The sequence below is a fragment of the Stenella coeruleoalba genome (genome assembly GCF_951394435.1).
Source record: "Stenella coeruleoalba genome assembly, chromosome: 1".
Lineage (NCBI taxonomy): Eukaryota > Metazoa > Chordata > Mammalia > Artiodactyla > Delphinidae > Stenella > Stenella coeruleoalba.
The window spans coordinates 90,693,586-90,717,273 of NC_137169.1; positions in this window are offsets into that span (position 1 = coordinate 90,693,586).

The following is a 23,688-nucleotide window of genomic DNA, read 5'->3' on the forward strand; positions in this document are numbered from 1 at the left end:
AAGGAAGCTAGTATGGTGTACCTCAAGTGCAATATAATTGAACAGTTCAATCTCAAGTGCCAACTACACTATGTTGTTATAATAGTATTGTTTTTCACATTGAACTTCAGGTAATGCATTATAATTTTTGTGCCAATGTTCTTTTTCTCTAGCATATTTTTTAAATAACACAAAAATGTGATGAAATGTATAAAATGTATTTCATTTTTAACAGAATTAGCTATAGAGAACAGAAAGCTTATTTTTTAGAAATATGTTCCTACTCAGGGATTCCAACTTTCATTTTGCAAAGCTTTTGGGAATACTTTTTCCTGGTCTGCATTCCAGTAGCTTTTTTATTTCCTGTAGCTGTTTCAAAAGCAGTAATAGCAACTCAAAAGAATGGAACAGGTTATCTTATAATATACATAACATATGGTTTCATAGTTTTATTCCTTCACTGGTTTGGAAATTACTGTATGTGATAATAGTAAATCGGCCTGCTAATTACTTTCCCTTGTGTATGACTATGTAATTTAATGGATGTTAAATAATAAAGATGTGACCTTTTCTTCTCAAATCTTGTCTTTCAGATTGTTCTGTGTTTGTGATATAACTACATTTCTTAAAATCTTCTTTTCTGGCAAGACATTAGCATTCCATCCCTAAGGTTCTAAGGAATAGCCTTAGCCAAGTCAAGATACAGAAACAATGTCAAGGAACCTCTGGCAGAATGAATGAAGAGGAAAGTAGATTGAGTGTGAGGTAAAGGAAAGAATCATTGACAGCTCCCAGATTGTTGGCTCAGGCAACTGCCATTGACTCAAATGAGTAAAGGTAGGGGGAAATGTATTAGTGTAAAAAAAAATCTATATTAGTTATAGTCTTTATATACAACACTTATATGAAGAACTGCTATTCTATGTGAAGTTATATCATAAGCAAGGAACTCTATATTTAGCAAAGGAAACCATTTCACCTCAATGTAGAAGAGTCACCTAGAAAAATCCATGAGATGGATTAGCTATTGAAGTGGGACATATGACTGTCAACTTGTCTTCCAGCCGCAGTTCTAAAAGAAAACAAAAAAAAAGACAATAAAAACAAAAAACACCTAACACAAAGTCATGCTAGGAGATACTAAGGTTATATTATATTGAACAAATAGGTTTATTTTTCTGGACATATCTTTTTTTATAAAAATCTGAATTAAAATAAAGAAAAAAGCAAGTCCTTGTGCAAGTTTTTGTAGCATAATGGAAAAGGAATATTATCCTAAACATTCTAAATAAATGCATATTTCTGAAAACTATAACCTATAGGAAATAAAAATTATTCTAGAAAATATTTATTCAGTCCATTGAAAAATATGCAAAGAATATGCCTCTGTGAAAGAAATACTGGGATTCATAGGGAAAAATTAATTTAGACAAAGAGAGAAAGTGGAATTAACAAAATTAATGGCAAATTAAACTAAAAAGCTAATTAAAAATTACATCTTAATTGCATAGCTAAATTAGCATCCATATGGAGATAAGAGAAGCAGAATTTACACTGCAGAAAAATGAATTAGTGGTTTCCTCTAAAGGGAATTATAAAAGAAAAAATACTATAGAGGACAGATCAGTTACTAAGCCTGAGAATTATGAGTATACCCTGGTGAGAAATCTGAAAAACTAAGAGTAAGCAAAAAACAAATACTAAACAGGAAAAAAAATTTTTCTGACTTTTTTGAGTCTTCTCTCTTTTTTTAACTAGTTAGTCTAACTAAAGATTTCAACTGATACCACAAAAATATACAAAGGATCATACAAAACTGTTATGAACAATTATATGTCAACAAATTGGATAACCTAGAAGAAATGGATAAATTCCTAGAAACAGACAACCCACCAAGACTGAATTATGAAGAAATAGAAAATCCTAACAGATCAAAAACAATAAAAATATTGAATTAGTAATCGAAACTCTCCCAACAAAGAAAAGTCCGGGACCAGATGGCTTCACTGGTAAACCTTACCAAACATTAAAAAAAGAATTAATACCAATTCTTCTCAAAATCCTCCAAAATTTGAAGAAGAGGGAATACTTCCAAACTCATTTGAAGAGGCCATCCAGACAAGGACACTATGAGAAAAGAAAATCATAGGCCAATATCCCTGATAAATATAGATGCAAAAATCCTCAACAAAATATTAGCAAACTGAACTGAATTCAGCAGCAAATTAAAATGATTATATACTGCAAGCAAGTGGGATTTATCCCTAGGATACAAGGATGGCTCAACGTGCTCAAATCAATAAATGAGATATGCCACATAACAAAATGAAGATTAAGAATTATATGATCATCTCAATAGATGTAGAAAAAGCATTTAATAAAATTCAACATCATTTCATGATAAAATTCTCAATTAATTAGGTACAGAAGAAATGTACTTCAACACAATAAAGACCATATATGACAAATCCATAGCTAACATCATACTCAACAACGAAATGCTGAAAGCTTTTTCTCTAAGATTAGAAATAAGACAAGGTTGCCCACTCTAGCCCCTTCTATTTAGCACAGTACTGGAAACCTAGCTAGAGCAGTGAGGCAAGAAAAGAAACAAAAGTTATCTAATCAGAAAGGAAGAAGTAAAACTACTTGCAGATAATATGACCTTATATGTAGAAAACCTTGAACAATCTACCAAAAAGTTGTTAGAACTAATAAATTCATAAAGTGGTAGTATACAAAAGTTAACATACAAAAATCAGTTGTGTTTCTATATACTAATAATGAACTTTGTGTGAAAGAAATAAACAATCCCATTTACAATAGAATCAAAAAGAATAAAATAATTTTAACCAAGGAGGTAAATCTATACACTGAAAACTATTAGACATTGATGAAAGACCTAGAAGAAGACAGAAATAAATGGAAAGATATCTCACGTACATGGAATAGATGAATTAATATTGTTAAAATGTCCATATACCCAAAGAGATTCAGTATAATCTTTATGAAAATTCCAATAACATTTTCCACAGAAGTAGAAAAAAAAATACCCTAAAATTTGTTTGGAACCACAAAAAAACCCTAATCTTGAGCAAGAATAGCAAAGCTAGAGGTATCATACATCTTGATTGCAAAGTTTCAGTAATCAAAACATAAGAGTTTTCACCATAAAAAAAGGTTAAAAAAAATAAAACCTCTTCTGAATTGAAATTACTCAAGTATATCAATGAAAAGGAATAACCTTATGAACTCAAGAAAGGCAATGAAAAAAATGACCCAAAATAAAGTATTAGCACTCAGGCAGAAAAAAAGTTACCTATGAAAGAACGTTGGAACAAAAGAACAAAAACCAAGCCAAAAGGTCAAAAAAATATATGGATAAAGTTAAATTCAGTGCTGACAGAGGCTTGGAATCCTACTATAAGATACTGGGTTGGCCAAAAGATCTTATGGAATACTGGGTTTTTCAAAAGATCTTATGGAAAAACCCAAACGAACTTTTTGGCCAACCCAATATATATTTTCGGCAAGGTCAATGAACATAAAGAGTAATCGTCTACTCTGATGAGCTACTGGATGAGATGGTCTTATACATCAGTATCCACAGAACTCAGAGAAAAGGGATATAAAGAATCTTATAAACAACTAGCACCAGCAAAAGAAAATAATTATAGATAATTAGTCAAATGAAAGGCAAGTGTCTGTTGAACTAAGGGCCACTATTAAGGTGAGATTTTTGGTGATTTTGAGAATGGCTTTTGTGCACATAAAGAAAATCTGCAGTTAACTGAGTTATTAAAATTAATGTTAAATTTATTGAAGTTATAAATTCAAAAAACTTTTCCTCCTCATATGTTTAAGGTTGTGATAGTTTAGATAACCCCAAAGATATCCACATCCTAATCCCCAGATTAGGGGATATGAGTATGTTATATTACATGGCAAAAAAGACTTTGCCAATGTGATTAAATTAAAAATCTTAAAATGAAAAGATTATCCTGTATTATCCGCTGGGTCCAGTGTAATCACAGGATCCTAATAAGAGGGAGGCAAGAGGGTCAGAGGCAGAGAATGAGATGTGAAAACAGAAACAGGGACCGTAGTTCGTAGTTCGACTGAGATTTGAAGATGCTGTGCTGCTGGCCTGAAGATGGAGATAGGGGCCATGAGTCAAGGAATGTAGGTAGCTTCTAGAAGCTGGAAATCTCAAGGAAATAGATTCTCTCTAGAACCTTCAGAAAGAACACAACCTTGCCAACACCATGCTTTTAGTCTCTAAAACATATTTTAGACTTCTGGACTCGAGAACTGAAAGATAATAGCGTATTCTTTTAAGCCACTGAATTGTGGTAATTTGTTACACTAACAACAGAAAACTAATGCAAAGGCTAACTTAAAAATCTTATTAATTTGGACAATTTTAAGTATAATTGTCAAGAGAACATTTGACTAATCCAATAGAAACTTTGAAGTCATCCATTTTCAAACCTAGTTAATAAAACCATCATAAACAAGTACAATCACATTTATAAATCCAAAATATTATATTTTTAACTACTTAAATTATTTAACATATACATTCTTGCTACTGAAGATCATTCATGGCCATAACAAATTATGGCCAACAAAAGTATGGTGAATATTATACTTTCTCAAATATTAAAATACTGTTAAAAACTTTGCCAAATTCTTTTACAATTCTAAATCTATAATCACAAGTTTAAAATGAAATATTCAATTAGAGTATTAGAGTCATTTGGCCAATAATTAGATATTCTAATTGCCATGTTTTCTAAAGAATTACAAACACAAGAAAACAGCCATCCTAAAGGTGTTAATTACTTCATACCCTTTATATTTGTTTCTAATTTCCATGGGCTACGAGTACTTACACATTAAAGAGACAATCAGTTCATTCTAAGCGATATGGGGTTATAGTTTTAGCTGGGTAAAACAAAATTTTGGCCAAGGAAATCTGACCAGGAGATATGATTTTAATTCTTCCTCAGACCTTTTTTTATAGCCAGTACATATTAAAATAACTTCATACCTTACTGAGAAAAAGACAGATCTCGCAGTTCATATCCCATAAATTCAAGTTATAAATTCATCATTTCCATCTAATTTAAACCTTCAACCCCCAAGCCCCTCCTCAGGGTGTTTCACTGCTTGATTGGGTTTACTACTTACTGCTTGGTTTTCTCCTGACTTCTTTTCAAATTCCTTCTATTTGTAAAGTCCAAAATTTTTGGATATATTTAAATGACATTCAGTTGAATTCAGGCCCAGTTCATGTATATTTTTTACCATAAGTTCATATATTTTAAGGTCCTGAAAAAAATGCTGGAAAGGTCTCCTTTGATATATTTTGGAGATTTAAAATTTGTCATGTTTTTTCAAAAGCAAAAACTCAGTACCCATTTATCTGCCATGATGTGGCAAATAGCTCCTTAAGTAGATAGAGTACATGAATGTAGAACTGAAAAGAATGACAATATAATCATTGAAAAGCAAGTCAAGGGCATAATAACCAATGGGAGCCACTAATGCTGGGAAATAGTAAATTGAGGCTAACAACAATACCTTCCACTTCTATGTATTAATGAGAAGTTTGAAACCAAAAATAACATCAACTTCTTCATTACTAAATTGAGAGTTTGGGGTTTTGAGGTAACAGAACCAATGAAGACATCTGCTTTTCATTTTAGGTGATTTGTCTTGGCAGCAAGTAGGCACAAAAAGTTCATTTAAAACTTGTGAAATCCAAATTCAAGCCTTTACTGATGACCCAAAAAATAAAGACAGGAATTCTAAAACCACTGAATAAGGGCAGATCATCTGCCTAAAGAAGAAAACTAAATGATAACACTAGCGAAAACACAATTATACATAGAGTGGGCATGATCAACACTGAGACTGAGCTACAACCAACTTATAATAAGAGTTTAGCCATCTTAGCTGCTTGAACTCTTAATTATCATTATTAAAGTCTCCCTACAGGGCTTCCCTGGTGGCCCAGTGGTTAAGAATCTGCCTGCCAATGCAGGGAACACAGGTTTGAGCCCTGACCTAGGAAGATCCCACATGCCGCGGAGCAACGAAGCCCATAAGCCACAACTACTGAGCCCACGTGCTGCAACTACTGAAGCCCACTGCCTAGAGCCTGTGCTCTGCAACAAGAGAGGCCACCACAGTGAGAAGCCCACACACTGTAGAGAAGCCTGGACGCAGCAATACTTCCTTACATAAAAGTATCTAAACTAAACTCTTTTCCCTGAGTTACCAAGCTTTTTGGACTCTGTGTTGTATTTATTGTTCTTTTCTCAGGTTAACAATTAAAACTGTTGCTTTAAATTTAAAGGTGCTTTACCTGAAAATGTATTCAGAAATTAAATGTAAATATTCTAAGCATATTATTGGAAAATGCATCTAAGATACAGTTTAAAAAACACTTATACTGTGTTTCAAAACTTTTCAGACCAGTATATATTCAGATAGATTTACTTCATTAGCAGTTATTATTATGAAATAACTCTGTCTATACTATTTGGTAATTTCAATTCTGCAAATGTGCTATTAAAGGTATTATACCTAATTTCATCTTTATCATATATACCTCTATCCTTATCCATAGATAACTATATGATGCTGATTTAAGCAAATTTAAGCAAAAAAAAAATCAGGACTAAACATATTAACAGCTGATTCAACAGAAATCAAACCAAAAGCACTAAATAGGGAAAAGAGACTTTTGTATATTAATAAAAGTTAGTTCCATATCAAAGCTATAAAGATCTTGAATCTTCATATTGTAAAAATCAAAATATACAGGGAAAAATTAGCTTTTATAGTAGACACTTTTCGAATTCCATTATCAGTCTCAGGTCAATAATTTAAATAAAACTCATAAAAGAGTTTTATTAAAGAAAAAAAGAAACTTCTTTTCAAGTATTCATAGAATATATTAAAAATGTATTGTATAACATGCCACTGAAAAAACTTCCAAAAGTGCAAGAATGACATTATGTATGCCTCTATCTTATACCATATATGGAAAAATTAAGCAGCTAAGAGGAAAATTTAGAAGGGTCTAGAGATTAAGAATCACACCTAAAAACTAAATGAAAACAATATATGACAGATTATTCCAATATCTATGAAAAGAAAAATGTTACACTATCAAAATCTATGTGTTGCGAGCAAAGCTATACTCAGATGCAAGGAAATAGAATGCATATAATTTAACTAAATATTCAACTAAGAAAAATACAGTATAAACCCCAAGAAAAGCATGAATATGTAAAAATTAGAATAAAAAATTATATAAATTAGTAAATAAAAAGCAAAGCCCAGTTAAGAGCAATTTTTAAAATGGTATAGACAAAAACACTTTGAAAAACTCTTGGTATTTTGCTTAAGGTAACAAGAAAGAGAAATGAATGATTATAAGTAGGATCTGTGGTGGCCTTGGAGATGCACCATCCATATTCCCCTTGGAGGAAGGACTCTGGCCAGCTAACTGTTGGAAGTGCTATCAGTGGATGGCCTTCAGCTGTCAGCATCTTCAGACTGCTCCTTCAAGGTCATGACCTTCCCTCACATCCAATGGCTGATGAAGATGAAGTATAAAGTCCCACTATACTGGGATAATCTGAAGGACCATTTCATCGCCTGAGCACCTCATTGGGTGAGCTGAGGCTCTTAGGCCGGTATCATAGCTTGACATCACGTTCTGCCCCTTCTCTTCCACAGCTACTGATCTCAAAGATGCTCCCTAGTAATGGCCTATATGAGAAAAGAATCTAAAAAAGAGTGGATATATGTATATGTATAACTGATTCACCTTGCTGTACACCTGAAACTAACACAACATTGTAAATCAACTACACTCCAATAAAAATTTTTATAAAAGATACTCCCTAATAAACATTCTGAAACACTAAACTTTACCTTCCAGAAAACCCAGGATTCATAACAAATTTGCATGAGCTTTTTAAGTAAAGGAGCATAATAGTTACCACTTTATGCTAATACATATAAAAATACTGATTGTCAGGCAATATGTGGATAAATAAGTTGATTCACATAAGAACAGAAAACTAATAAAGTTACTAAATAATTACCCATCTAACCCCCAAAACCTCCAGGGTCAGTATTTCAGTTTATTTTATTAGTATTTTGGGAGATACATAATTTGTTAGTATACACAAAAAGGTGTTTGAAAACTGCACAGCTTAGTTTATGAAGTTAGTAATACATATAAACAACTATAAAATTATGGTAGAAAAAAGAGACCAGGGGCCTCAAACACAAATACCTAATAAAGACCAGAAAGATACACAAACAGGTCATGCAGATTGCATTGGAGCCTGTGAACAACTAGAACGTGTAAGTCCTGTGTAAAAATAATAATGAAAATAATAATGATAATAAGGAGGAAGAGCAATAACATTTATTGAGAACTTACTATATAAAACACATTATTTAAGCATTTTAATATATTGAATGATAAATATGCTAATAATAATATTTTGAGTTAGCTGTTACTTTTATCTTGATTTTACAGATGACAAAATGGAGACAGAAGTTACTTTTGTAAAATCATCTAAACCTTCGTAGTGAACTCAAATTTTGAACACAGGTAGTCTGGCTCCAGAGCTTCCTGATTCTTGTTTCTTAAACATTACTGCATAAATATTTCACTAAACACACACATACACACAGACATACACTCTCTTAAGGCAGACCTCCCCTGCCATGCCCCCTGATCAATCATATTTATGTATACAAAATCCAAACTATGGAAATAATTTTTATCCAGTACAGTATTAATATAGTTATCTTCCACTTTATAAACAAGATGTTTCCCCCTAAAAATAAAGAGTTTTAAATTAGTACTAGTAGTAGTAAATCAGTTGATGTGATCATCAATAAGGCAGAGGAGAAAAACAGTATCTCAAACCACATTACATGAAAATCACCAGCCATCAAGTGAATAGGAGAAAGAATAAGTAACTAGAGTTTGAGCTCTCCTATCTCTCCTTCTATGGGTAGAAAGGACTTCTTAAGTAATATAACATCTCAAAATTTATTCAAGAAAAATTGGCATGATTCATCCATACAATAAGTTAAGAATGTCTATATAGTGAATGACACCAAAAATGAAGTTTAAAAATTTTCAAAAAGAAAAGTATCTGCATCATATATGGCAAAAAGTGGAAACAGATATATTAAATAAATATATCATATATTAAAACATACAAAAATACATAGTATATATATGTTACATACATTATAATCCATACATGTAATATAAATACAAAATATAAATCCATAACATAAAGAGTTTTTACAAAGCAATGACAAAGCATCAAACAATTTATCTTAGCCAGGTTCCCCAGAAAGCAAACTTCAGGCAAAAAAAAAAAGTTACATGCCTCCACTTTATTAGGTTGCCCAGGGAATTGGGGGTGAGAAGTATGCGGCTAACATATGTCCAAGTTTCAAGGAAGCATCTCAATACAATATTACAACTAACTCCAGATATTCTTGCCAAAACACCAAATTCTGAATCATAGGTGAGTAGCCCCCAATCCATAAATCCTGCTTTGTCCAGCCTAAAAATCTTCCCCCTTGGTTCAAACTTCTCAATGTCCTTCCCGACATGTTTTTCCCTGGTCCTTGCTGGCATATATTAACCAGGCCCTTCAACTTGTTGGTGCGTAGGAAATATTTCTCCTGGAGCAGGGACTGTACTTTTCCTACTCAGACTATACTGAGACCTGCTCCTTGTTATCGGCCCGGAAGTAATAAGCGTTGTGAGGTATAAGTATCATCTACCAAGTACTTTCTTTCAGGTAAGGTCGTTACATGACCTCTAGGCAAAGAAAAGGCAGTTCTCTTCTGGTAAGCAGGAGGCAGATCCTTCTGTGGGCCTAGAAGTTTCAGAGAAATTTATATGTTCAATATATTCTCCAGCTTGTTCATTCATATATACCCATTCCAGACCTAAGGTCTTTCTCTTATCTTACCAATGTCTGACTTTTACATAAAAGCTTTTTGAAGCTGCACATTATATCTGTTTGCAGCTCTGACAGCCTTACAGTTAGAGGTTAGGCCTTAATTTTAGCATAATCTGTTTCTCTCTCTCCCCCTCACCGCACCCCACCGCATAGTTTTTGTAACAGAAGCTACAATCTTTATAATTTTCGTTGCCTCTCTACTATTTAGTTCACTAGATGTTCTCTATCCCAATGTTACCTTTCACCAATTAACCATAGATAAAATCCTTAATAATTGTGAAGCCAGTGCATCCCAGGGATTATGGCCACTCCACTTGCCACCTGCAGCGGGGTTCCTATTGCCTTCAGAATGGTGAGTAATCCATCTCCAAAATCCCATTCTGAGGCTCTGTGTTCTAGAGCCACTCCTAGTACTTATTTATGGTTGTGTCTCACGTTACTGGAAGTTTACCCCAGGGGGCTTTAAGCTCCCCAGACCACAGGCATGAGTTCCAAACAGATTTCAACCGTCATGTTGTGCCCACATGAAGCAGTTAGAGCCCCTACAGAGTTGGTTGCTTCAGTAGTAGCTGGAACAGAACAAGTATCCAAGGTCTCAGGATATATGGCTCAGAAATAGCACATAAATGGTATCTGGTACACATGCAGGCAATTCACAGAAAATAACTTGAAATGGCCAAAGAACATATCTTGCTATATATACAAGCTCACTAGTAATCAACAGAATAGCATATTATAAAAGAATAATGAGACATCAGCTGTAATTAATCACACTGGCAAGCATTAAAAAGAATAATAATTTTTAACACTGACATGGGTGTATAAAAATGATCCTTCCTAATGACAACTCTATCCTATGGAAAGGAGAGCATAAAATTTAGAGAATAGCTGGCATAATTTACAATGTTATGCCTCTCTGCACCTTTCTCTCACACATAGGACAAACTCATTTCTCCTCAAGGGAGACAACCTTAAGTCCAATTATCTTATCTAGTTGAAACTCCAAGATCTCATGCACAGGTCTATCCTCCTATCCATCTGGTTCAAATATTATTCCTTATGATACCCTAAATTATAAATTAAAAAGACAAGTTATCTGTCTCCTGATCTTTGACCCAAATACAGTGGTGAAGCAAAGGTAAAATATCTGCATTAAAAGCGATCTTTTTAAAAAAATTATTTTATTGAAGTGTAGTTGATTTACAATGTTATGTTAATTTCTGCTGTGCAGCAAAGTGATTCAGTTATACATTACATGTATGTATGATATATATATACACATATATATATTCTTTTTCATATTCTTTTCCATTATGGTTTATCATAGGACATTGAATATAGCTCCTCTTGTAGAACTTTGCTATTTATCCATTCTGTATATAATAGTTTGCATTTGCTAACCCCAAACTCCCAATCCAACCCTCCCCCACTCTTCCTCCCCCTTAGCAACCACAAGTCTCTTCTCTACATCTGTCTGTTTTTGTTTTGTAGGTAAGTTCATTTGTGTCATATGTTAGATTCCACATATAAGTGATATCATATGGTATTTGTCTTTCTTTTTCTGACTTACTTCACTTAGCATGATTATCTTTAGGTACATCCATGTTGATGCAAATGGCATTATTTCATTCTTTTTTATGGCCAAGGAGTATTCCATTGTATAGATGCACCACATCGTCTTTATCCATTCCTCTGTTAATGGACATTTAGATTGTTCCCATGTCTTGGCTATTGTACTTAGTGCTGCAATGAATATTGGGGTGCATGTATCTTTTCAAATCAGAGTTTTCTCCAGATATATGTCCAGGAGTGGGATTGCTGGATCATAGCTCTATTTTTAGTTTTTTAAGGAACCTCCATACTATTCTCCATAGTGGCTGTACAAATTTACATTCCCACCAACAGTGTAGGAGGGTTCCCTTTTCTCCATACCCTCTCCAGCATTTGTTATTTTGTAGACTGTTTAATGATGACTATTCTGACCTGTGTGAGGTGGTACCTCGTTGTGGTTTTGACTTGTATTTCTCTAATAGTTAGTGATGTTGAGCATCTTTTCATGTGCCTGTTGGCCATCTCTATGTCTTCTTTGGAGAAATGTCTATTTCAGTCTTCTGCCCATTTTTCGATTGGATTTTTTTTTTTTAATTGAGCTGCATGAGCTGTTTGTATATTTTGTAAATTAAGCCCTTGTTGGTTGCATCATTTGCAAATATTTTCTCCCAGTCTGTAGGCTGTCTTTTTATTTTGTTTATGGTTTCCTTTGCTATACAAAGGCTTGTAAGTTTGATTAGGTGCCATTTGTAAAAGCCATCTTTAGGAAAAAAAAAAAAAAAAAGGAAACATCCAGCTTTGATTGATTCATAAGAATTATGGGATCTTGCTGATCAGGCATTTTAAGTACCCTTTTCTTGGGACTTCCGTAAAGTCCTCAGAAATATGCTTTATGGGATGAATTCCTTTATCTATTGCTTGACCTAGACCCTTGACTAGCCTTCTTTTAAACCAGTTACTATCTGCCTGAGCTCATCTCTTTTTCTAGTACCTTGTTACATGCAACAAATAATCAATACACAATAACTACAGCTTTTTCTAACTTCTTCCTTTAGAGCTACAGGTTCTGTGGGTAGTTTGTCTTGATAGAATAGGAAATATTCAGTCTAAATATTTTATTCCGTATAATAGTGTCTTCATATTTTCATTCTCCACCATCTGTTTTCTCCCTGCTTAACACAAAAAGTAAAGCCAGTGTTGCCTGTTTTATGTCTTGTGTTACAACAGTCTGACTCAACTTACTAATTTCTGCATTATTATTAGTGTTAGGGCAATAAGAATTACAGTAGCAAATAAATGCTAAAATTTTAATATCTTAATCCAATAGAAGTTTATGTTTCTCACGTAATGGACTGAGACAAGTGTTCCTGATCTGTGGTGGTTTTCCTCCACATAGTGGTTCACGAACTTAGGCACCTTCCATTTTGTGGCTCTACCACCAAGGTTTCGGTAGAAGAAAAAGAGTATGGGAAAAAAACATTAATTTTTTAAAAACTATGCCCTGAAAATAAAACACATTAATTTTGTTAGTTTTCCATTGCTGAGAACTCAACCACACCTGATGTAAAAGGGACTGGGAAATGTAGTCTTTGGCTGGACACCATTTCCCAGTGACAACTCTATAAAAAAAAAAAAGAGAGAGAGAGAGAACAATAAATTGTGTTGGTCAGGAAGCTACGGGTGTCTTTATACTTCTTAAAAATTATTTACCTGGAAGTTTCATTAAAGGAGGGGGCTATGTCTTATTTGTCTTTTCATTACCCTCTAGTTATTTATCTTGAGTAAAGCAATAGTGGACGTTTTAAACAAGCACTATAGTTGCTTTTTAATTTATTTGATGTCACCAGATAATAGGCCATGAATATCTGTCTACCTACATGAGTACATCATTTTTTATCTTGGCAACTATACATTTTATATTATATGAAGTGACACATTCCATCAAGGAGACAGTCTGTGATAGTAGATAGGGAAATGTTTTTGGAGCAAAACAGACTTGGTTTGAAGCCTAACTTGAATACTAAGCAAGTTGTAGGGCCCTGGGAAAGACACTTAACATCACTGAGTCTGTTCCTTCATTTTTAAAGTGGGGGAATAATACCTACCTATATTGGGTAGTAATTTTTTGATTGGAGATAATATATAAGATTCCTAAAAGTGTTTGACACATAATACACATTACTTAAGTGATAGCAACTATTGTTTTGCATAAGATTTAAACCAGAAACATGGGAAAATTAGACTAGAAAGAAGCACAAATATTTTCTAATTAAAATTTGTGCTTACCTAAGTGGAACTGTTTCTATAGCTTACTGTAGCTTTTTTTTCTTTTTTTGGATCAACATTAACATTTTTATTGGAGTATAATTGCTTTACAATGTTGTGTTAGTTTCTGCTGTATAACAAAGTGAATCAGCTATATGTATACGTATATCCCCGTATCCCCTCCCTCTTGTGTCTCCCTCCCACCCTCCCTACCCCACCCCTCTAGGTGGTCACAAAGCACCAAGCTGATCCCCCTGTGTTATGCAGCTGCTTCCCACTAGCTATCTATTTTATATTTGATAGTGTATATATGTCAATGTTACTCTCTCACTTTGTCCCAGCTTACCCTTACCCCTCCCCATGTCCTCAAGTTCATTCTCTACGTCTGCATCTTTATTCCTGTCCTGCCCCTAGGTTCATCAGAACCACTTTTTCTTTTTTAGATTCTATACATATGTGTTAGCATATGGTATTTGTTTTCTCTTTCTGACTTACTTCACTCTGTATGACAGACTCTAGGTCCATCCACCTCACTACAAATAACTCAATGTTGTTTCTTTTTATGGCTGAGTAATATTCCATTGTATATATGTGCCACATCTTCTTTATCCATTCATCTGTCGATGGACACTTAGGTTGCTTCCATGTCCTGGCTATTGTAAATAGTGCTGCAATGAATATTGTGGTACATGTCTCTTTTTGAATTATGGTTTTCTCAGGGTATATGCCCAGTAGTGGGATTGAGGGGTTGTATGGTAGAGTTCTATTTTTAGTGTTTTAAGGAACCTCCATATTGTTCTCCATAGTGGCTGTATCAATTTACATTCCCACCAACAGTGTAAGAGGGTTCCCTTTTCTCCACACCCTCTCCAGCATTTATTGTTTGTAGAGTTTTTGGTGATGGCCATTCTGACTAGTGTGAGGTGATACCTCATTGTAGTTTTGATTTGCATTTCTCTAATGATTAGTGATGTTGAGCATCCTTTCATGTGTTTGTTGGCAATCTGTATATCTTCTTTGGAGAAATGTCTATTTAGGTCTTCTGCCCATTTCTGTTTTTTTGATATTGAGTTGCATGAGCTGCTTGTATATTTTGAAGATTAATCATTTGTCAGTTGCTTCATTTGCAAATATTTTCTCCCATTCTGAGGGTTGTCTTTTCATCTTGTTTATGGTTTTCTTTGCTGTACAAAAAGCTTTTAAGTTTCGTTAGGTCCTATTTGTTTTTTTTTGTTTGTTTGTTTTGTTTTTATTTCTATTTCTCTAGGACGTGTTCAAAAAGGATCTTGCTGTGATTTATGTCATAGAGTGTTCTGCCTATGTTTTCCACTAAGAGTTTTATAGTGTCTGGCCTTACATTTAGGTCTTTAATCCATTTGGAGTTTATTTTTGTGTATGTTGTTGGGGAGTGTTCTAATTTCATTCTTTTACATGTAGCTGTCCAGTTTTCCCAGCACTACTTATTGAAGAGGCTGTCTTTTCTCCACTATATACTCTTGCCTCCTTTATCAAAGATAAGGTGACCATAAGTGCATGGGTTTATCTCTGGGCTTTCTGTCCTGTTCCATTGATCTATATTTCTGGTTTTTTTTGTGCCAGTACCACACTGTCTTGATGACTGTAGCTTTGTAGTATAGCCTGAAGTCAGGGAGCCTGATTTCTCCAGCTCAGTTTTTCTTTCTCAAGATTGCTTTGGCTATTCAGGGTCTTTTAAACCTTAACTGATAAATGGCCTGCTTTTCTGAATAACCTAGGAAACCATAACGTTTCCATCTGGTATTCTAAGTATATATTTAAGGGAATCCTGCATTTCCCAAGTCTAAATGTCAAAGTTTTAATATTGTCTTACATTAGCCAAGTTTGACTAGGGAGGTAGAGAGAAACTTTCGTCAATCACCAGAGAAAATACCATACGTAGCCTGGAATTATGTTGCTTTGAACCAGTGGCTATGTCTACATTTCTTCCAATAATAATAATAATAATTTAAAAAAAGAAAGAAAAGAAAAAGAAAAAATTGTTGGAAAAGAGCCACTGAGTGAAGGTGACTTTTTACTAATTAAGTAGAGTAATTGGTAATTAAGTAGAGTAATTAAGTAATTCCCCACATACCTTCAGTCATTATTATATTTGATCATTAATGCAGTCAAATAAATTGATGGAATCAATTTCAAATAAATGAAGTTATTTTTTCCCAACTTTTTCATTTTGCAAAGTTTCAAGCCCATAAAAAATTGAAAATATAGTACAAGGAACATACGTATACCTTACCTAGATGCACCTTTTCTGATCCACTTAAAGGTAAGATATAAATATCATGATACTTCACCCTTAAATATTTCAGCATGTATCTGTTAATAATGAGAATATTTTTCTACATATTAATAATGCTATTATTACACCCAGATATTTAGCATTGATTCAGAAGTATTATCTAATATATGGTTTACATTTAAACTTCCCCATTGTTCCAATAATGTCTTAATGGTCATTTTAACTTGATTCTGGGATCCAATCAAATATCATTTGGAATGTAAGTTATGTCTCTAGTGTCCTAGAACTGTTTTTCAACTCTTTTTCCTTTACTTCTTTCTCTTTATCCTCTTCTTTCTCCTCCTCCTCCTTCTCCTCTTCCTCTTTCTTTTTGTTATTCAAGACATTGACATTTTAAAATCTGGTCAAGTTATTTAGTAGATCATCTTGCAAACTAGAGTTGTCTAATCATTTATTCTTGATTGTATACACATTAAATATTTTTTGCAAAAAAATTTCTTAATTGATATTCCCCATATCATATCATGTACTTCCTCATATCATATCATGATACAATATTGTCATATTTTTTCACTATTGGTGATATTCCTTTCAATCGTTTGGTTAAGGTAATATGCATCAAATTTCTCCATTGTAAATGATCCTTTTCTCTTTATAATTAACAAATAATCTTTGGAGTAATACTCTGACCCTGTATGAATATCCTGTTCCCAATATCTTTTACCCATTTATTTTAGTGTTCATTGATAACCCTTACCTGAATCGATTATTACTATGTTGCTTGCAAATCATGATTCTATTTCTACCATTCCTTCAACATTTATTAGCTGGCATCCTTCAATGAGGAAGAACTTTCCTTCCTCCCTTCCTCCCTTCCTCCTTCCCTTCCTCCCTTCCTCCTTCCCTTCCTTCCTTCCTTCCTTCCTTCCTTCCTTCCTTCCTTCCCTCCTTCCTTCCATCCCTCCCCTTTTCCTATGTTTTTAGCTGTAATTATAATTCTTGATGCTCAAATGATCCCATATTTGGCTAGTGGGAGCTCCTTCAAACTGACTCCTCTGTTCTTCTGACATGTTTCCATCAGTTTTGAAGAACTTTCTATTCTCGAGTTTTATTTTTTAATATGGTCCTAATCCTTGAATAATAAAAATTCATATAACCACATTTTTTTTATCTAATCTGATTATGTTGTTATTAAGACACAATTTAGAATAATGGTTAAGCTCAAGCAAACCTGAATTAAATGCTGAATCTATCATCTACAAGCTGTGCACATTCATGTGTAAGTTACTCATCCTCCTTAAGTCTCAGTAATCTCATTTCTAAAATTGAAATATATATCATTGGATTGTTTGGAAGGGTTACATAAGATAATATATGAACTGCACTAGCACATCACCTGATATTAAATACTCAATAAATGTTAGCTATTCTAGAATTATATAACATTGCAAGTTATGGCATGGTCAGAAGAAAATTGCAAATTAGACATCCTCTATCTCCTTTATGAACTGATGTCATTTATCTTTTATACCATACTTTTTACAGTCATTCTGTAGAAAAGAATTTTTTTTATTCACTATAAAACAAACAAACAAACAAACCAAAAACCAGTTTGGATCACTAGAGACTTACAAATGATCATTTAACTTTTAACTACACAGTTTTCCATAGTATATTCCACATTATTTCACTAAACTTCATATTAATTAACAAGCAGCATAATCTATTCTCACCATTTGATGAATGTCTCCACAGGAAAATTGGGTCAGTTAGAGCAATAATAGATTGGGTCATTGTCACAGTGGTTTGATTTCCTAAGAGCTAAACTTTGTGGGAATTTTGGGATGTCTCTGAGAAATGCCCATATCTTTTGTGCAAAATCAATTTATATTTCATTCCCCTTGTTACAAATGGACACAACACAGTGTGAGGATTTACATAAGGTCTGGTGCCCAATACTAAAAGGCATCTCCAGTAAATTAAATGGAAAAAATATTTCTTATTAACTTAAAATGTTTAACCAAATTTTTAACATAGAGAAACAAAGAGCAACTATGCAAAGTGTGGGGTCAGTTAAGAAGATTTAAATTATCTAATAGGAATTCCAAAAAAAAAAAAACTGATGAAGAAACAATTTTATTTTAAAGAAATAATGGCAGAATATTTTCCAAGACATACATAAAGACCCAAATCCTCAGATTAAAGTAAAATTTAATTACTAACCCATTAAATGAATCTAAACTAACAAATGTAATAAAACTGCATAACATTGCAGTAAAAGAGAAAATGTAAAGTTATCAAAGAGATGATATTTCCCAGAAAGAACTGGTCATTAGTCTGAATACAAGGAAAGTACTCAGAAAAAAATATCATCCACTAGATATTTTATATCCAGCTAAATTACCATCAAGTGTGAGAGCAAAATGAAGATTCTCAGTCATTAAAACAAATAAACAGGGCTTCCCTGGTGGTGCAGTGGTTGAGAGTCCGCCTGCCAATGCAGGGGACACGGGTTCGTGCCCCGGTCCGGGAAGATCCCACATGCCGTGGAGCGGTTGGTCAGTGAGCCATGGCCACTGAGCCTGCGCGTCCAGAGCCTGTGCTCCGCAATGGGAGAGGCCACAACAGTGAGAGGCCCACATACCGAAAAAAAGAAAAAGCCAAACAACAAATAAACAAAAAATACAATCTTTTAAATCTCTCAGATACCCCCTAAAAAAAAGATATATGAGATACTATAAATGTAATCAACTAATAAAAAACTGGTGATTTTTTCTTTATACTAATTTATTTATTTTAATTTTATACTTTCATTATAGTTAAATATACATAAAATTAAATTTACCATTTTAATCATTTTTTTGTGTACAGTTCTGTATATATTCACATTGTTATGCAAGCATCACTACTGTAAATCTCCAGGACACTTTTAATCTTGCAAATTTGAAACTCTGTTTTTTTTTTTAACATCTTTATTGGAGTATAATTGCTTTACAATGGTGTATTAGTTTCTGCTGTTTCACAAAGTGAATCTGAAACTCTTTACCCATTAAACAATACCTCCTCATTACCCTCTCCTCCCATCCCCTGGCAGCCACCATTCTACTTTCTGTCTTTATGAATTTGACTATTCTAGGTATCTCATGCAAGTGTAATCATACAGCATTTATCTTTTTGTGACTAGCTTAAAAACTGATGAATTTGATTACCTTGTAATTAAAATCATCTGTTCAGTGAAATATACTATCAACAAAGTTAAAAGAGAAGCTATATTTGCCAACGCTTATAGCTAGGTAACCATATAACACAGATTGCCCAGGATAATCCTGATTTTCTTCTATTAGCTGGACATAATAATTAAAGGTACACCCTTGCATTCTTAAAAATGGTGGTTTGGTTGGTCACCTTACCTAAAACTTTCAAAAATTTTATATACAAAATTTATGAAGAACACTTACAAATCTACAAGAAAAAGACTAACTACTCTAGAGGTCAATGATTGAAGGCTTTTGAACAAATAATTCCTTGAAGAGACAATTTATAATGTCAATCAACAATGAAAAGATTCTCAACCACATGACTAATCAGGGACATGTAAATAAAGCAACTGTTCGACACCATTTCACACATGTCAACTTAGAAAATTTTAAGTCTGACAACAACAGCTAGTGAAAGGATCTAGAGAAAAAATCTCATCCTTGCTTTTATGTAGTCATCAATATAATGACTTTGGAGTATAATTTAGTAGTATCTAATGAAGCTGAAAATGTGTGTAAGGTTTGATTTAAAATTTACATTTTTAAGTACATTAGAGAAATTCTCACACATGTTCACAATAATGGGTGTACAAAAAAATAATTATAGCAGTATATAACAATAAAAAAATAGAGACCACCTAAATGTTTATCAATAGGAGAATGAATAAATACATTTTGGCATAGTCATATCATTAAATATACATAGAAATTAAAATTAATTAGAGCTATCTGTATTATCAGATAAATATCCTATCAACAGAATTATGGTGAGGGGAAAAGCAAGTTGAACATGACTTGAATTATGGCATCACATATATAAAATGTGAAATAATATAAAACAATATTAAAGAAATATATGGAAACATCCATATGTTCTTATGTATCTATAAATTCATGGGAATTTCAAACACCAAATTCAGGATATTAGTCAATCTAGGAATGTGGTAGAGAAAAATGGGATCAGTAGGTATTTCAAGATGTTTCAATTGTACCTGTAATTTTTTTAACAAATTGTGAGGAGCAAATATGGCAAAAATTTTCAGGATCTGATAAAATTTAATGTTGAGGCTCTAAGCATTTATTATATTTTTGTCCCATTCTGTAAAATTGGTGTTTCATGCTAATTTTTAACATTAAAGCAAACATAAAAACCATCCTTTATGCCTAAAATACATCTTGATTCTTATTAAAATGATTTTGCTTTAATAAAAAGTATAAAAATGTAAACAAGTAGTAATTGCTTACTACATCTCTAAAAATTTTTCAACATATGAAAAATTCCTCCATAACTCTCATCCTGAAAATGGGCCTCTGAGTTCTAACTTTTTACAAATATTTATTAGAAAGAATCCATATGCCAGACACTGTTCTAGGTGTTGAAGATAAAGCAGTGAACAGACAAGAAGCACTTTTCCTGGTGAAGCCTTCATGATAGTGCAGAGAGGCAGACAATAAATAAAATAAGTAAACTGGAAGTCTGTTAGAAGATAATACTTGCTGTGGAGAAAAGTTAAGTAGGATAAGGAATTCCAGAGTAAGAAGTTTCAGTTTTAAATAATGCTATCAAATAATTGCTCATTAAAAAGATGTTATTAAAGACCTGAAGGAGATGAGGAAGCATGCCATGCCTACATCTGGGGGAAGCATGTTCCTAAGAGAAACAGCCAATGCAAATATTCTCAGATGGAAGTGTGCCTTTTTTTTTTTTAATTTTTATTGGGGTATAATTGATTTACAATGTTGTGTTAGTTTCAGGTGTACAGCAAAGTAAATCTGTTATATACATGCATATATCCACTCTTTTCTAGATTCTTTTCCCATATAAGCCATTACAGAGTACTGAGTAGAGTTCCCTGTGCTATACAGTGGCTCCTTATTAGTTATCTGTTTTATATATAGTAGTGTGTATGTATCAATCCCAATCTTCCAATTTATCCCTCCCCCTCTCCTTACGCCCTGGTAACCATAAGTTTATTTTCTACATCTGTAACTCTATTTCTGTCTTGTAGATAACTTCATTTGTAGCCTTTTTTTCCCACATATAAGCCATATCATATGATATTTGTCTTTCTCTGACTTACTTCACTCAGTATGACAATCTCTAGGTCCATCCATGTTGCTGCAAACGGCATTATTTTGTTCTTTTTTATGGCAAGTAATATTCCATTGTATATATGTACCACATCTTCTTTATTCATTCCTCTGTTGATGGACATTTAGGTTGCTTCTATGTCCTGGCTATTGTGAATAGTGCTGCAATGAACATTGGGGTGCATGTATCTTTTCAAATTATGGTTTTCTCCAGATATATACCCAGGAGTGGGATTGCTCTATTTTCAGTTTTTTAAGGAACCTCCATACTGTTCTCCATAGTGGCTGTACCAGTTTGCATTCCCACCAACAGTGCAGGCCTCACTAGTGTGAGGTGATACCTCATTATAGTTTTGATTTGAGATTCTCTAATAATTCGTGATGTTGAGACTGTGTCCTAAATGCTCACAAAAATCATCAAGGATGCCAGTGTGCCTGGAGTAGGGCACGTGAAAGGGGAAAGATTGGAGGTAAGGGCAAGTCCTCTGTAGAGTTCACAGGCCATGTAAGAATTCGGGTTTTTAGTCTGAGTTAGATGAGAGTTTGTTTGAAAATTTTGAGACCATGATCCGATATATTTTTGAAAGCTCACTCTGGCTGCTTCAAACCATAGGAGAGGAAGAATGGGAGCAGGGAGACAAGTTAAGAAGCTATTGCCATAGTCCAGTGAGAGATGATGGTACTCTACAGTGCTGATGAAATTAGCATTTGAAATGCTTGAAAAAAATCCCAAGAACTTTTTGAAGTCCTTAGCATTATGGACTCTGTTAGTTTTTGAACCAACATATGGAATATGAAGTTAGAGTGAGCCACAGTAAGGAAAAGGTATGTGATGGCTGGCACTTGTAGTGTGGTGTAGTATATATAGGTATATGAGTAGTTTGACTAGAAAAAGGGTAAATAAAGAACAGGGAACAATGTTCTCTTTCTTTCTTAATCCAAAATATTTTCAGAGAATTCTGGATAGTTGCATAGATGTGCTATGAAATGAAAAAAAATATGAAATTCTGAACCAAATGATTCTTTCTTCCCATAGTGTGAACTTTTTTTTCTTCTTTTGGATGTATTTGTTTGTTCTGACAAGATAATCAACACTGTTTGTGGACTTTTATGAGATGGGTTATGTTACTGGGAAAAATTCCTAAGATCTCTATAAAACTGAGAAAACAATCCTTTGTTGGCTAGAATCGCAGTGTACTGACCAAACAGTCTCACACCTTTTGAAAAGGCCTAAGAAAAGTTTTGTAAGTGATTGGGAGTTGCTGTTTTTGAGCCAAATACCAAGTCACTTTGTGCTTGGTGCCAGTTCTCTTTGTTCTCCAATGTGGCAGTAAAGAATAGTAATGTCTACAAGATGAGGTGGCTCCTGAAAGCCCAGAAAATGACAATTTGCATGAAACCTAAACCAACTGCTGGCCACCTTAAACAAAACAAAATAAAATCACTTCTCAATGTTGAAAGGTATAAACACTAATTTGTCAAATTTGAAGGCATACATTTCTCAGGAGCATTAAGTAATTATTACATTTAAATTTTTAGTTAATACACTAAATTCATAATGTATGTTACCTTAAATGATACTATTAATCTATTTTATTTATGCCTCTAACTACTTAGTTAAAAAATAAGTTCCAAATGAACAATTTAATCATGGTTTATTTATATCATTCCAGAAGTCTTAAAATTTATGTTCCAATTTTTAATGAATATATTAAATATGGTGTTTTTAAAAACTGCAAATGGCTGAGGTTTTAATAAATGACTATCACATTCAGATAATGGCCTATTGTTTTCATTCTGATGCCTGTGGAGCTGCCAGTCATCAAGGCCCCCTGCAGCAGGCAGGTGAAGGGCAAGCTTTCAGATGTGTTTATGAGTCACATGCAGCTTGCCGCCTATATGTTGTTCCAAGGCTGACAAAGAAAATCTGTCAGCTCTGGGTTACATTCCTAATTAAAATTTTAAGTACTATCTGAAAAGCTCATATTTCAATGCATGCATTATTTTCATTCTTTTTCAAATATTATTCTAGAATTAAAATGCAACTTTTAATATACCCAAGATTTTGAAATGACCAGTATTTTTAAAAGGTAAATGAAAGTTTATAAGAAAATTTAGCTAACCAAATGGAAATGTCAAATATTTTACTCTACCAAAAATGCAAGTTTCTAACACTATTTTAATTATCTTTTCTTTTGAAATCATTGCAGTTAAATAAGACTTAGGTTTGAAAAACTCATATTTACAT